The sequence below is a fragment of the Chamaea fasciata genome, unplaced genomic scaffold (assembly GCF_029207755.1).
Source record: "Chamaea fasciata isolate MVZ Bird 193981 ecotype frontalis unplaced genomic scaffold, bChaFas1.0.hap1 SCAF_62, whole genome shotgun sequence".
Taxonomy (NCBI): Eukaryota; Metazoa; Chordata; class Aves; order Passeriformes; family Sylviidae; genus Chamaea; species Chamaea fasciata.
In genome coordinates this window covers 647,879-663,039 of record NW_027094147.1, presented here as the reverse complement: position 1 = coordinate 663,039, position 15,161 = coordinate 647,879, and positions in this window count along the sequence as shown.

The following is a 15,161-nucleotide window of genomic DNA, read 5'->3' as shown; positions in this document are numbered from 1 at the left end:
GGGCAGCGCTGCAGAGAGACAGCTCTGCCCAGGAGCAGCTCCTGTGCCCAGCCGAGCAGGGCTGGGGCACTGCCTGCAGCCACCCCGGGCACAGCACACAGGCACAGAGGGCTTCAACTCAGCCTGGGCTGGCAGCACAGAGCAGAGCTCACTGAGGGCTCACTGGGGGACAAATCCTCGCAGCGTTAGGAAGAGTCACTCCCAGGCTGGGGGAAGAGAAGCTGCAGCTCCTGCAGGGATCTCCTGAAGCTGGCACATCCCACAGCTTTAAGGCCCTTCCAGGAGGACTCTCAGCGTGGCTGCAGAGCAGGCATGTGGCCCCAGGGCAGGGCTGGGTGTCCCTGCTGCAGCGCCCGAGGCACAGCACAGGGCAGCTCCCTGTTGCCGGGCTCTGCTGCAGGGCTGAGCAGCCGGGGCTGCAGCCAGGGGTGCCCAGGGCTGTCGAGCAGAGCAGGGTCCTGCAGCCCAGGGCGCTGCGCTGGGCCAGGGACTCTGCTGCCTGCCAGGGACAGCTCTCAGCTGGCCCGGGGAGCTGCTGCCAGCGCTGGGGAGAAGCTGTGGGGGGAAGGAGCCACCCTGAGCAGGGCAGGTGCTGCTGCTGAGAGGGGCTGTGTGGGGCAGGGCTGCTCCCAGCTCCAGACCAGCCTGGGCACAGCTCCGGAGGACACTTGCCAAAGGAAGCTAAGCCTGGTATTGCTGCAAAGACCAGGAGCTTTCCTGAGAGTGTTTTCAATTTCCTGCTTGGAGAAGGATGGGAAAGTTGGGGTGATGACAAAAACATTTTTGCTTTTGATGAATTTTTCATTTATTCGTAGCTCTGTTAACTACTATTATGTAGTTATAAAACTATCATCTTTAATCAACTCTATTCAACTACTATGACTCTATTCAACTACTTTTATATACTTGTATTACTATAATCTTTCATTAACTCTACAACATTTCCTACCCTTTATCTTAGATTTTAGAACAATAAGCTTCAAAATATATTCCTGAAATACTGCCCAGTCTTCTTGTCAGGAAGTGGACCTACAAGATGAACATTTTGTTTTTAAACCAGAGTGTGAGCAGTCAGAAAAAAAAGTGGCACAAAGAAGCCCTTGGACCTACTCCAATGGGTTGACCCAGGGGTTTGTAGCTGTGGATACTGAATTTCCTATTCGATGTTTCTGTTAAATATCCTAATTAATCAACCTCTAATAAATTGTTGAAATCAGGGGCTGGGTGTTCCTCATTCCCACTGAGACACCTGGAAGTTTCCAAGAAAGGTCTGGTTTTTACTTCACTGTTGTAACGCTGTTGCAAGGGGTTTTTTTCTCTTCTGATTATAGGCAAAAGAGGATGAGTGAAGCAGAACAGGAATTGTAATCACAGAACCACAGAACATTCTGAGTTGAAAGGGACACCTAGGATCATCAGAGTCATGTTTAATCATTTACAGAGACTCCTGGTTTGTAACTTTGGGTGGTCAGTCTCTCTGCTGGGAGCCTCCTAAAGGGCCTTCAGCCACTCCTCAGCCCTCAGCAGCAGCAGCAGCAGCATCCCCTTTGCAGGGCCCAGCAGGGCTCTCCTGAGCTGCCCTTGCCCAGCTGCAGACAGACCCTGCCCCAGGCCGGGCCCTGCAGACAGGCAGGTTTCTGTAGGGCTGGGCCCAGGGCGCAGAGGGTGGGATGGGCTCTGTGAGCACTGGCAGGGACAAGGCTCCTCTCAGGAGGGAAATGTCCAGGCCCAGGGAGAGGCTCAGGGAAGGAGAGGGGGCTGAACAGAGCAGTGCTGGGGGCAGGAGGGCACTGTGGGTGTGTGGGAGGTGCTGTGCACAGCTGGGCACGGGAACACTGTCCTGAGTGCCTGGCTGTGTCTGCCCTGCCCTCCCAGGCACAGCCCCACAACATCTTCTCTTGGTTCTGCCCTCCCCTGATACTGTCACTGTCATCTGGTGCTCTCAGGGAGGCTCTGGCATTTGCAGCAGCTGAGCCAGGCACTGCCCTTGGGATTCTTGCCAGGCAGCTGTGTCCATGGGAATGGGGTGTCCGAGCTTCCCTGTGACCTGTGTGGCTGTGGGCAAAGCAGTCCATGGGAAAGGGGAATGAGCTGAGCCCCCTCCCTGAGATCCCATCATGGGCACACCCGGGGATCTCCTTGCTGCGTCCTTCCAAGCTCTGAGCTGCCCTCCTGCCTGCAGATCTGTGCCAGAGCCTCTGGCAGTTCCCTGAATGTGCCACGGGGAAGTGCAGAGATGCCACAGCTGAGGAAATGCTGTTGGGTTTGCCAAGGGAGCTGTGAGTGTCCTTGGCAGAAGGGGGTGCTGAGGACCTTGCCCAGAGACCTTTGGAGAGGGTGAGACATTCGGGGATCCCTCTGCTCTGGGCAAGGTCTGGTGCAGCAGAAATGCTGGGGATTTCTGACCTCAGTATACCAGGAATGATGTGTGGGCAGGAAAATAATGCCTATAATTCCTTCCTGTTTTCCATGCCCTTTAGAAGTGGGAGTGAAGATGGCAACAAGCCTTTCTGCATTAGGAGTGATTCCACTGACAAATCCTGAATATCCAGGCTTGTCCCTCTGCCACATGGCCAAAAACCCAGGGCAGCGGGGCAGGGACAGCTCCTGGAGAGCCCCCATGCACAGGCCTGGCTGCTCCTGGCACACTCAGGCAGCACAACTGGAGCTCAGGCAGGGACCTGGGTGAAGGTTTTCCCAGAGCAGGAACAAGGGTGGGTGAATCACAGTGGGACAGTCTACAGGGAATGAGCCATGTTTGGCTCAAAGCAGCCTGTCCTGACTTGTCACTATCCTTTATCCGTGAACACGTCCCCATGTGCAGCCACAGCAAATGTCCAACAGCAGCTCCATCAGCCGCTTCCCTCCTGCTGGCATTGGCAGACACGCGGCAGCTGCAGCTCCTGCACTTCTGCCTCTTCCTGGGCATCTCCCTGGCTGCCCTCCTGGGCAATGGCCTCGTCATCAGTGCCATAGCTTGCGGCCACCACCTGCACAGCCCCATGTTCTTCTTCCTGCTCAACCTGGCCCTCAGCGGCCTGCACCACTGTCCCCAAAGCCATGCACAATTCCCTCTGGGACACCAGGACCATCTCCTACACGGGAGGTGCTGCACGGCTCTTTTTCTTTCTGTTCTTCATGTCAGCAGAGTATTTGCTCCTGACCATCATGTGCTATGACCGCTCTGTGTCCATCTGCAGACCCCTGCACTACGGGACCCTCCTGGGCAGCAGAGCTTGTGCCCACATGGCAGCAGCTGCCGGGGCCAGTGCCTTTCTCAATGCTCTCATGCACACGGCCAATACATTTTCCCTGCCCCTGTGCCATGGCAATGCGCTGGGCCAGTTCTTCCACGAGGTTCACCAGATCCTCAAGCTCTGCTAGTCCAACTACTGCTTCAGGGAGTTTGGGTTCATTGGTTTTTCCATCTCTTTAGGATTACGTTGTTTTGTGTTCATTGTTTTCTCCTATGTGCAGATCATCAGGGCTGTGCTGAGGATCCCCTCTGAGCAGGGATGACATCACAAAGCCTTCTCCACCTGCCTCCCTCACCTGGCTGTGCTCTCCCTATTCCTCAGCACTGCCATGTTTGCCTATCTGAAGCCCCCCCAATCTCCTCCCCATCCCCGGATCTGGCCCTGTCAGTTCTGTTCTCGCTGGTGCCTCCAGCCATGAACCCCCTCCTCTGCAGCCTGAGGAAGCAGGAGCTCGAGGCTGCAGTGTGGAAGACTGATGGCTGGATGGTTTCACAAACATTAAACTGCTGGCCAGTTTCTCAAAATCACTTGTCATAAAAGTCATTTTTGATACCTCTTGTTGCTTTACTTTGGAGGTTCTTTTCCTTTGTTTTACTTTTGTAATATTGTCCACAAAGCAGTGTCACTGTTTGTGCCATTTCTCATTTTGTTTCTCTCCACCTTCCCTGTGGCCACAGACTGTGTCAATGAGGGGCTGCACTCCTGGTGGCTTTAAAGGAACCCAAGGATCTGGCAGGCAAGTTTTCTGCAGAGATCCCCCTTTGGTTCTCTTCTCTGGATGAGAGCTGGGGGCAGATCAGTGCTGGCACAGCAGCTGTGCCCAGGAGCAGCAGCCCTTGGTGTTGGCAGCGCTGCTCCTGTGGCCCTGCCCCGCTGCCCTCCTGGCCCTGGTGTTGCTGTAGGGCCGGAGTGCTCTCGGCGCCGGGCACAGGGCTGGGGCTGGCAGTGCCGGGGCTGCAGCAGGGACAGGCCATGGGCTCCGCTGGGGCAGCGCTGACACCTCAGGGCAGGGCCTCGCTGCTCCAGGCTCCTTGCCCAGGCTCTCTCCAGAACACGCCCAGGCCCAATGCTGTGCACGGAAAAGCCCCGTGAGCAGCCCCAGGGTGGCCGTGGGCAGGCTGGGGGCAAACAGCCCGGCTGGGGCTCTGCAGGGTCCCTGGGGGAGACGGGAAGGAGCAGCAGAGCAGGGGCTGATCCATCCCCACTGTGCTGGACACCCCCGGGCAGCGTCCCAGAGCGTCCTCATGCACCTGCCAACAGCATCCCCCCTCTGCAGCCCTGGCCTCTCTCCCAGCTCACACGGGGGCCGCATCCTTGCAGGCACAGACACGGCAGCTCTGGCTCAGGAGCCCCTGTTTGCAGTGCCCAGAGCAGGCCTGAGCACCCCCATGGTGTTGGTGTGGGGAGATGAACCTGAGGGAGCACAAATGCCATCAGCCCCTGGGGCCAGGAAGGGCTGGGGGACAGGAGGGAAACCACTCAACTTTGTTGAGGCCCCTGTAGTCAGCCAGAAAGTTTGTTCCCATCAGCTGGGAGTTTCCTGTGCCACTGCTGACTTACTAAAATATGGATATTGATCTACTATCGATACCCAACTGTGACAGACAGAAGACTCTCTAACAGTTTAGAGTTAGAAAGGGTATGCTCAATGCAACGCCAGGCAGTTGTGTGCGATCACTCCCTAAAATGCACTGCCAAGTTACAAATTCAAATACTAATACATATTTATAGCACTAATACTAATACATATTATACTAATACTAATATATATTTATTTAGTATCCAAAATACTAATACATATTTATAGCACTAAAACCTTCCATTCTCTGCTTCATATTATAATTAGCTAAAAAGCTATTAAGCATGTGTAGTTTGTTCTTTGAATTGGGTCAGTGGTCCTTTATATGGGGAGGGGGCGTAAAAAAAGGAAGTAAGTGGAGTCTTCCTCATTGTAAACTTTCAACCTTTTCAATGGATATCAAGATAAATGATAACTGGTCAAACTCCTGTTTCCTTTCTCCGTGACTGTTGAATGGGTTTTAGGATGCTCGAGGATTTACAATTGTCTGTGTTCCTAAATCTATTTATCAGTTTCTTCTGTTTCTCATTATAAACACAGCTAAACAAACACAAAAATGACAAGCAATTAGTTATTTAGATCCAGGATCGTTATCCTTGATCGGAATCCTTTCATCTAACCATTAACTTCTAATTCTTTCCAGCACAGCTTATCTATCTACCTACTTTAACTAATTCTGGCAAAGCTTATCTTTAGCTAAAACATTAACTTTTCTCAAATCCTTACCTCCTTTGAAATTCATCTCTCAGCTCTCCCTTGATTTCCCCGTGGTCTGTTGCAATTCATTGGGAGATCTTTTTTCCTAGAATTACGGAGAAATATTTCAAAGGGCTTCTAATAAACGCACATTCCTATTTTCAAGGGTGTATTTTTCTCTTGAGAGCAGAGGTGATTGCAGCATTCAGTGACTCATATTGACCCAGGGACTCTCCTAAGCAGGCAGGTCTGGCCTGCTCAGAGAAGCTGTGCCTTGAGCTCTGACCCAGTGGACAACCTTGCTCCACATTCCCCAACTCCATCCTGCCTCTCCTCGCTCACGTGGGACCTGCTTTGCTCGGAGAACTGGGTGCACTCAGGCAACGAGGGGTTTCCTTTCTTTTAGTTTAGCAATCTAAAACCCCTGAGCTTCCCCATGGAAAACAGACAATCTCCTTGTAATAGATACATAGTATTAAATTCGTGGATTAAAACTGTGTGTATTAAAACTTTGCAGTGGAATGTAAAAAACCCCTGAATTCCTGGAAAGAGTTCCAGGGCATCTCTTCGCATACCACAGTCTTTTCACAGTCCAAAGGTGTTACCTCGACATCTGCCAGAGAGGTAACCGGGAAACGGCCCATTAAGCATGGGCTGACCACATCTTCACAGCTCATCAGGAGATCTGATACCAATCTGGGCAGAAACCTTCTGACAGAAGATTCGGAGACTTTTCATTCAGACGTCTTCTCAATTTCTCAGGAAACTCTTTCAGATATCCCTTGCGGACACCAGACATTTCAATGATTATGTTATGTACATGATGTCATGTTCTTCGGGTTCTTTGTTACCGTCTTGTTTTCGCCTCAGGGTAGAAAAATGGTATAAAACACCTCCCCTGAGACCCCGAATTTGTGGGCAGTACTCCGGAGAAGCACCCTTTGCTGCTCCCGGGTTGTCCACCCAACATTCGATCGATGTTGTCCTGATTTATCGTGGCGTTTCCCGAAATTGCTTTTCAAATTTGTTAAATAAATCTTTGATTTTGGAAATTGGCTCTGATCATTTATAACATCCTCAGGTGTGTGCCAAGCCCAAGGTGCCACCAAGGAAGTTCCCCTTTCCCAAGGCAGAACCATGCAAGGAATGTTTTAGACGCACAGGAAGTTCTAAAATAAACACAAATCCAGAGCCTGGGCTCTCTCACTGTTCCCGGCTCCTGCACAGTCCCTCTCTCAGTCCCTTGGCCCCCCGGAATCCCCTCTGGGGCTCAGAGAACAGCCGGCAATGGAAGCTTGCCCTGAAAAGGCACCATTGTGGTGCTCCCCAGCCAGGCCAGAAATGGAACTTTGTTCCTTTAGCCTGGGTGCAGAGACCCCCCGGGGCCTTTTCTGCACAGAGTTCCAGCCCCCAGCGTTTGCTGAAGGCGCTCTCTGCACATGTCACACTGCCAGGGCCCTGTCCTTGCTGTCACCTGCTGTGGCTGGGCCCAAAGAGAGCTCCTGCGCTTGCATTTCCAGCTGCCGTGCAACCAAAGCTGAGGGATCTGGAGCTGCCTGAATGCAAAAACTGAGATACGAGCTTCTCTCGAAGGGGAAATCTCCCCCTCCTGTGCTAACCCATGGCAATGCTGGCAAATGCACCAGCCACGGCCAGAATTCAGATTTCACTGCTAAACTTCCTTATATCCAGGGATAGTTCCCATGGGAATATTGTCAGGACAAGTCTGGCTGGCAGTGGTTTCACAAGGGTCACTTCCCATCTGTCCCCAAAACTCTAGGGAAGGCTTTGTGCTTTCCTTCCAATGGGAAAAAAACCCTGTCCTGCTTCTCCAGGTGCCCATGGCTGAGATTGGGATTCCACCTCCAAAACTTCCCTCTATCCAAAGCCTGCTCCTAGACAAAATCTGCCATTAATGACAAGTCTGGGTGACCTTGGCCTAGTGAGTCTCTCACCTGCCTTCCAAACCCTGGGGCTCGGTACTTTCCTTCCTACGGAAAAGAACTGTCCTTCTTGTCCAGGTGCCCATGGCCAGAACTGGGATTCCACCTCCAACATTGCCTCTTGTGAGAGACTGGAGGAGATTGTTGGCTGGAAACATTTCGTGCGAGGGGGAGGAAGGGGCAGAGCCAGCCTTACCCTGCCCTGAACCCCAGCACTTCTCAAAGCATTGACTTGACCCTGTAACCCAAATCCCCCAGAGCCTCTATCCCAGCCCAGCAGTGTCTGCCAATCCCTGGCACACCAAAGGCAATGCTCCACACCCACCTCTGCAGCCCCCAGCCCAGCTCCTGAGTGACCAGATGACCCAAAGTCCCATCTGGGGGAGGGGCCCAGGAAGACCAAGGGGTATTTTAGGCTGACCACAAGGCAAGCACACACGTTGACCCTAGCTCCTCTTGGAATTTCTGTCTGAACACTGCTGGAATCCAGGAGCTGGTAGCAGGGTGTGTTCTTCTCTCTATCTCTCTCTCTATCTCTCTATATTTTATTTGTCATTCTCTCTTTCTGTGTCTTCCTCTTCTAATTCCCTCTTCTTGCAAATTTTGCTTAACTTAAAATTGAGCAGGCTTCCAGTTTGTGAAGTTGAATGGGCCAAGTTAACGCTTTGAGCAGTGTTTTTTTGTTGACTGAATGTCATAGTAAAGCTTTTGCTCAAGTTTCTCTGATTTTCTAAAGTTGCCAGTAAAGGCTGTTTTGTTGTTTTAAGCTTCTGAGAATCTCTTGTCGGTACTTCTCCATTGTTTCCAACTCAGAGTACACAAACAATTGTAATTCCTTTGCAATGTCTCACGGAGAGAGTTGTTTGGGGGTTGGGGCTCAGGGCTTCTCTGTCCTGCTTGGCACAGCCCAGGCAGGGCTTTCACAGCCACATCCCACGCTCCGTTTCCCACCTGGACCCGCTGGTGCCTCTGAGTTCTGCTTGCCCAGCCCCAGGGACGCTCTCCTTGTCTGCCCATTCCCCCACGGTCTCTGGGCAGGGGTGGCCTCAGTGGGAGCTGTGACACCCTCCCTCAGACACTTGGAGGCTGCTGCTGGGTTGGACTTCTCCAGAGGCTTGTTCAGCCTTCAGCTCTTCAGTTCAGGAATTCAGTGGCCCAGGGCTCCATCAACATTCAGAACACGTTAACAGGCCAAGCCTCGGGGAATAATTTGATTTAAGTTTTCAAATTTTTCTGGTTAATTGGACAGATTTTAGAACTGTCCTCCAAGTGAATGTATAATATTTTAAAGGACACTGAGAAAAGATTTTTATGGTCCTGTTTAGAGGTTTTATTCCCTATTAATACACTGATATGTGCAATCTCCAATTGGCATTGAATCCAAGTGAGACATAGACTTTAAAGAATTAAGGATTTTAGAGAGGTTAAGATTTTAGTTAGAGATAAGCTTTGTAGGAATTAATTAAAGTTTGCTAAAAATTAAAAGTTTGTGGTTAGTTAAGGGAAACCAGATTTGAATTAACTTTCCCAGGCCTCAATAACTGGTTGCTTGTCAACTTTATGTTTTGCTTAGCTGGGTTTGTAATGAAGAACAGAGAACCTGATAAATAGATTTAGGAGCACAAGACGATTACAGAAACTCCCTATTCAGAAACCCATTGAAAGTCATGCACCTGGAGAAATGGGAGTCCTACCAGAGCTCATTTGTCACATTTGCATTGAAAAGGTAGAAAGTTCAGAGCAAGGACGACTCATCTTACTTTCTTATTTTAAGCTCCCCTCCCCTTGAAAAGGAGCACCGACCCATTTCAAAGGCCAAACTAGCATGCTTAATTGTTTTTTGGCTAGTTACCATACTAAGCGGAGAATGGGATGGGGGGGGGGGGGGCTCTGAATACGCATTTGTGTTTTGGGTATTCAACATCTTTGTAAATAAAAGGACTCTGCGATTGTCTGTAAATTGCGGTGTGTATTTGGGAGCCACCCTGCATGCCGCCCGGTGCTGCAACAGACATACACTTTCTAACTTTAAACTGTTAGAAAGTTTTTGTCCCCCTCAGTTGGATAGCAGTATTAGCTCGATATTCATATTTTTTTAATAAATCACAAGTACCTTCTAATTCACTTTGAATAGCTATGAAAATCAAGGCCCTTCCTGACTGACAATCAATCAGACTCTGTCCCTACCCCCACCCCACCATTTCCCCCATCCAAGCCCTGGGACTCAGAGCAGCCTTGTGCAAATCTGAGCTCCTTCCACCCCAGGCTGCACCTGCAGCTTTCAGCTCCTTGGCTCCAATTCCCACCTGCTTTCCTTGGAGGAGCTGCCTGAGACACAGAGGGATGTTCATTTCTTGTCAGCACACAAACCCAGGGGAAGGCACAGCTGCGTAAAATGCAAAAGTCATTTCTCTGCTGGGTATTAACATCCACTTTCCACAGCAGACACTCTCAGACCAATGGAAAAGACCTCCTGTGCCCAGCACAGATCCCAAGGTCTCCCCAAAGCCTCCCTGCCCCGATTCTGGCCAGATTTGTTTTTTGCACACGCTGAAGACAGGAGCTCCCTCCATGCCTAGAGGAAGGAAAAGAGAACAAGTGGATGAAGAGCTCTCCTGTGCAGAGCCAAGGTGCAAGTGCCACCAGAGTGGGAACCACAACTCACCAGGTTTGTGTCCTTTGGGGCTCCGGGACTGGTGAGACTCAGAGGCACAGAAAGGTTTCTTGCCAACAAACAGAAGTTGAACACCAGACAGTTTAATAAGCATCCCAGCTCTTCCCTCAGCTCTCTGTGATGTCCCAGCAGCATCTGACATGTCCACCATCCCCAAGGGCTTTCCATGCAGGAAGAGTTTTCGACAAAGACATACGAAAAGGAAATTCTGTGATAGATACAGACACACTTAAGATGTTGACTGATACGATACTTCTGTGAACTTCAGAGAGATTGGGCAACTGCCTGAAGATCAAAGCATGAAACCAGTCAGTTGAGAGGCACTTGAATGACCAGAGAGTGTCTGGAGGAGGAAATCAGGGAGACTCGGGAAGGACATAGATCCAGCTGGTCTAGTAAAGAAATGTCCGTAGTCATGGCAATTGAAACAGGAGAGCTAGAAACACCAGAAGGAATAGGTGAAGAAAATAATAAACGGAATCTTTTTGACACAACTAGAGAAGAGCAGTATTTCTTGTTATGCCATCAGTAGAAGAATATAGTAGATCCAGGAAATTTCTGGTGGGAAAACTTTGCCATTTCCTCAACTACTCAAACGACCCAGATAATAAAAATATGCTTGTATATTATGAAATGCACAAGTACGAAAACCTGTGCCCCTTTCCAGGCAGACATCAGCTGTGTGTGCATGAACAGGCGGTGCCACTTGTGCCCTGAGGTGCCGAGCTGGGATTGGCATCTCTCAGAGAACAGCTGTAGCGGGAGCAGCGCACCTTGCAAGGTGCATGTCCCGGAGAGCCCCAGAGGGCTCCTGTCCCATAAACATCTGCTCTGCTCCAGGCTGAAACAGGGACCAGCATGGTGCCAGGATCATCAGAGAACAGGATGAGTGCTGGAATTCAATCCCCTGCCCATCCCGCAGCAGCCCTGCCTTTCCCTCCCCAAGCCCTGGTCTCCAGCACAGCCATGGAGGCTCTTTGGGCTCTGGACTTTTCCTGCAGCCACCAAGGGCAGCTGAGCTGTGCCTTTGGCACAGTCAGCCCTGCCCAGCGCAGGCGATGCCCAGCAATTCCTCGCGTGTGCCTGGCCTTGCTGTCAGCCCCGGCAGCGGCCGCGTGGCCCCTTTGTGCCGCCCTGGGCCAGCCACGGTGCCACAGCCCCCGCGCGGGACAGGAGCACTGCGGGGGGGAACGGCCCCTGTGCCGTGGTGCCCACAGCAGCCTTGGGGCTCTGTGCCCCATGGCCTCCCTGCTGGGCAGCCTCTGCCAGCTCCTGCACAGCCCGTGGCCCCTGTGGGCCTGCACAGACAGCCCTGCCCCAGGCTCTGCCGGGCTCTGGGCCAGCAGAGAGGCCGGGCAGGGCTGGCCGTGGCCAGGAACAGGCCCTGAGCCCCACGGGAGGATGGAGCTGGGCCAGAGCCAAACTGCCCCGCAAACCTGGGCTGAGCAGCCGGGGCTGGCAATGCCTGGGGACAGAGGCTGGCATGGGTGACAAATGTCCTGGCCCCTCCCTGCTCTGTCCGTGCCACCAAGGGCACAGAGCAGCCTCCTCTGTGGGGCACTTGCCTGTTTTCAATGCCTTCCACAGGCGCTGGCCCTGCCCCACAAGGGCTGGCCTGAGTCCTGCCCCTGCACGCTCACACAGGCTGAGATGGACACTGATGGTTTCTGGGTCAGGCTCTCTCAGCCCAGCCCAGCTCCCTGCAAGCTCTGCCAGCTGCCCTGAGCTCTCTGCAGCACCAGGGGTCTCTCCCCAGCACAGCCCAGCCACCTCTGGCCCCACAGCTCTGCTCAGGGCAGGCGGCTCTGGGCAGGGGCCCCACGGCCTCAGCCCCTCGCAAGGGCACAGCAGCAGCTGCAGCTCAGAGAGGACTCAGCCCCAGCCATGGGGAAGGTGCTGGGCCAAGGCAGAAGAGGCTTCCTGTGTGCCCTGCTCCCCTGTCCCTGAGGTCCTGAGAGCTCTGCAGCCCCTGCTGCCATCCCATCTGCCCAGGCCAGCACAACAGCACCAGCCTTGGGGCCCTGCAGAGCTGCTCCTGCTCCAGGCCCAGGGCCCATCCCCAAGCTGGGGCAGCCAGAAAGCTGTGCCCATTTCTGTTCATTCCTGCTCTGATGAGGATGGATCTTCAGCCCCTTGCAGGCTGATGATGAATTTTACTACTGCAGGGGCCTCTTCTTTCTTGAGCTCTTCAGTTCAGGAATTCAGTGAGAAAGGCTCATCAATATTTGTTCAAAACGCTCAAACAAGAAAAGCCCCTGGAAATATTTTAAGCTTTCAATTCTTCTGTGGTCAATTATAGAGATTTCAGAAGTGTATTCAAAGTGAATATAATGTATAGAAAACAAGGCAGAGAGAACTGTTTTGACCTGTTTCATGATCCTGTTTGTAGACTGATATCAGCAATGGCCAAATGATATTGACCCCCAACACATTCTAATGCAGTCTGAATAGATATGAAAAATCAAGACCCTTCATGGCTCACAATCAATCCGACTTTGTCCCACCCCCTCCCCACCATTTCCCTCATCCAGCCCCTGGCACTCCTACGGATCAGGAATGGTGTGGCCAGCAGGAGCAGGGCAGTGATTCTTCCCCTGTGCTCGGCACTGGTTGGGCAGCACCTCGAGTGCTGCGCCCAGTTCTGGGCCCCCCAATTTAGGAAGGACATGGAGGGGCTGGAGCGTGTCCAGAGAAGGGCAACAAGGGTGCTGAGGGGTCTGGAGCACAAGTCCTGTGAGGAGCAGCTGAGGGGTCTGGGGCTGTTCATCCTGGAGAAGACGAGGCTCAGGGGAGACAAGGTGGTGTCAGGGCACAGGTTGGACTTGATGATGTCCAAGGTCTTTTCCAACCTTGCTGATTCCGTGATTCTCTGAAACCAGCCTTGCAGCAGTTGCAGGATGAGGCCTGGGCCTCCTCTCCAGAAGGTGCAGCAGCCCAGGTCCCTCAGCTTCTCCTCACAGCCCCAGAGCCCATCCTGTCAGTCCTGCAGAGCCTCTGCAGCTCCTCCTCATGGCCCAGAACAGGGAGCCCCACAGCCAGACACACCAGCCCACACGTGCCCCCCTGGCCTGTGGTGCCTCTGGCAAGGGAGCAGCACAAGGCACTGCAGGAGCCTGCAGACAATTCCTGAAGCACTTGGAGGATGATCCTGCACCCCAAGGGATGTTCCCATGATGCCAACTCAGGAAGTGAAATGGGGAGTGGGCCCAGAGAGGAAAGGGCAACCAGGGATGGGCTGTTTGCTGGGGAGAGAGCAGGGATGGGCAATAGGGAGAAATTTGTACCAGGAAAAGAAAGCCAGGGTGAAGCAAAGGAAATGCTCAGGGCAATTTGGGGATGGCTGCCAGGCAGCGCTTGGCTCTGAGCAACAACATCTGCAGTGGCACAGGAAACTCCCAGCTGATGGGAACAAACTTTCTGGCTGACTTCAGAGGCCACGACAGAACTGAGTGGTTTTCTCTCCTGTCGCCCAGCCCTTCCTGGCCCCAGGGGCTGATGGCATTTGTGCTCCCTCAGGTTCATCTCCCCACACCAACACCATGGGGGTGCTCAGGCCTGCTCTGGGCACTGCAAACAGGGGCTCCTGAGCCAGAGCTGCCGTGTCTGTGCCTGCAAGGATGCGGCCCCCGTGTGAGCTGGGAGAGAGGCCAGGGCTGCAGAGGGGGGATGCTGTTGGCAGGTGCATGAGGACGCTCTGGGACGCTGCCCGGGGGTGTCCAGCACAGTGGGGATGGATCAGCCCCTGCTCTGCTGCTCCTTCCCGTCTCCCCCAGGGACCCTGCAGAGCCCCAGCCGTGCTGTTTGCCCCCAGCCTGCCCACGGCCACCCTGGGACTGCTCACGGGGCTTTTCCGTGCACAGCATTGGGCCTGGGCGTGTTCTGGAGAGAGCCTGGGCAAGGAGCCTGGAGCAGCGAGGCCCTGCCCTGAGGCGTCAGCGCTGCCCCAGCGGAGCCCATGGCCTGTCCCTGCTGCAGCCCCGGCACTGCCAGCCCCAGCCCTGTGCCCGGCGCCGAGAGCACTCCGGCCCTACAGCAACGCCAGGGCCAGGAGGGCAGCGGGGCAGGGCCACGGGAGCAGCGCTGCCAACACCAAGGGCTGCTGCTCCTGGGCACAGCTGCTGTGCCAGCACTGATCTGCCCCCAGCTCTCATCCAGAGAAGAGAACCAAAGGGGGATCTCTGCAGAAAACTTGCCTGCCAGATCCTTGGGTTCCTTTAAAGCCACCAGGAGTGCAGCCCCTCATTGACACAGTCTGTGGCCACAGGGAAGGTGGAGAGAAACAAGATGAGGAATGGCACAAACAGTGACACGGCTTTGTGGACAATATTACAAAAGTAAAACAAAGGAAAAGAACCTCCAAAGTAAAGCAACAAGAGGTATCAAAAATGACTTTTATGACAAGTGATTTTGAGAAACTGGCCAGCAGTTTAATGTTTGTGAAACCATCCAGCCATCAGTCTTCCACACTGCAGCCTCGAGCTCCTGCTTCCTCAGGCTGCAGATGAGGGGGTTCATGGCTGGAGGCACCAGCGAGAACAGAACTGACAGGGCCAGATCCAGGGATGGGGAGGAGATGGAGGGGGGCTTCAGGTGAGCAAACATGACAGTGCTGAGGAACAGGGAGACCACGGCCAGGGGATGGCGGCAGGTGGAGAAGGCTTTGTGCCGTCCCTGCTCAGAGGGGATCCTCAGCACAGCCCTGATGATCTGCACATAGGAGAAAGGACACAAACCTGGTGAGTTGTGGTTCCCACTCCGGTGGCACTTGCACCTTGGCTCTGCACAGGAGAGCTCTTCATCCACTTGTTCTCTTTTCCTTCCTCTAGGCATGGAGGGAGCTCCTGTCTTCAGCGTGTGCAAAAAACAAATCTGGCCAGAATCGGGGCAGGGAGGCTTTGGGGAGACCTTGGGATCTGTGCTGGGCACAGGAGGTCTTTTCCATTGGTCTGAGAGTGTCTGCTGTGGAAAGTGGATGTTAATACCCAGCAGAGAAATGACTTTTGCATTTTACG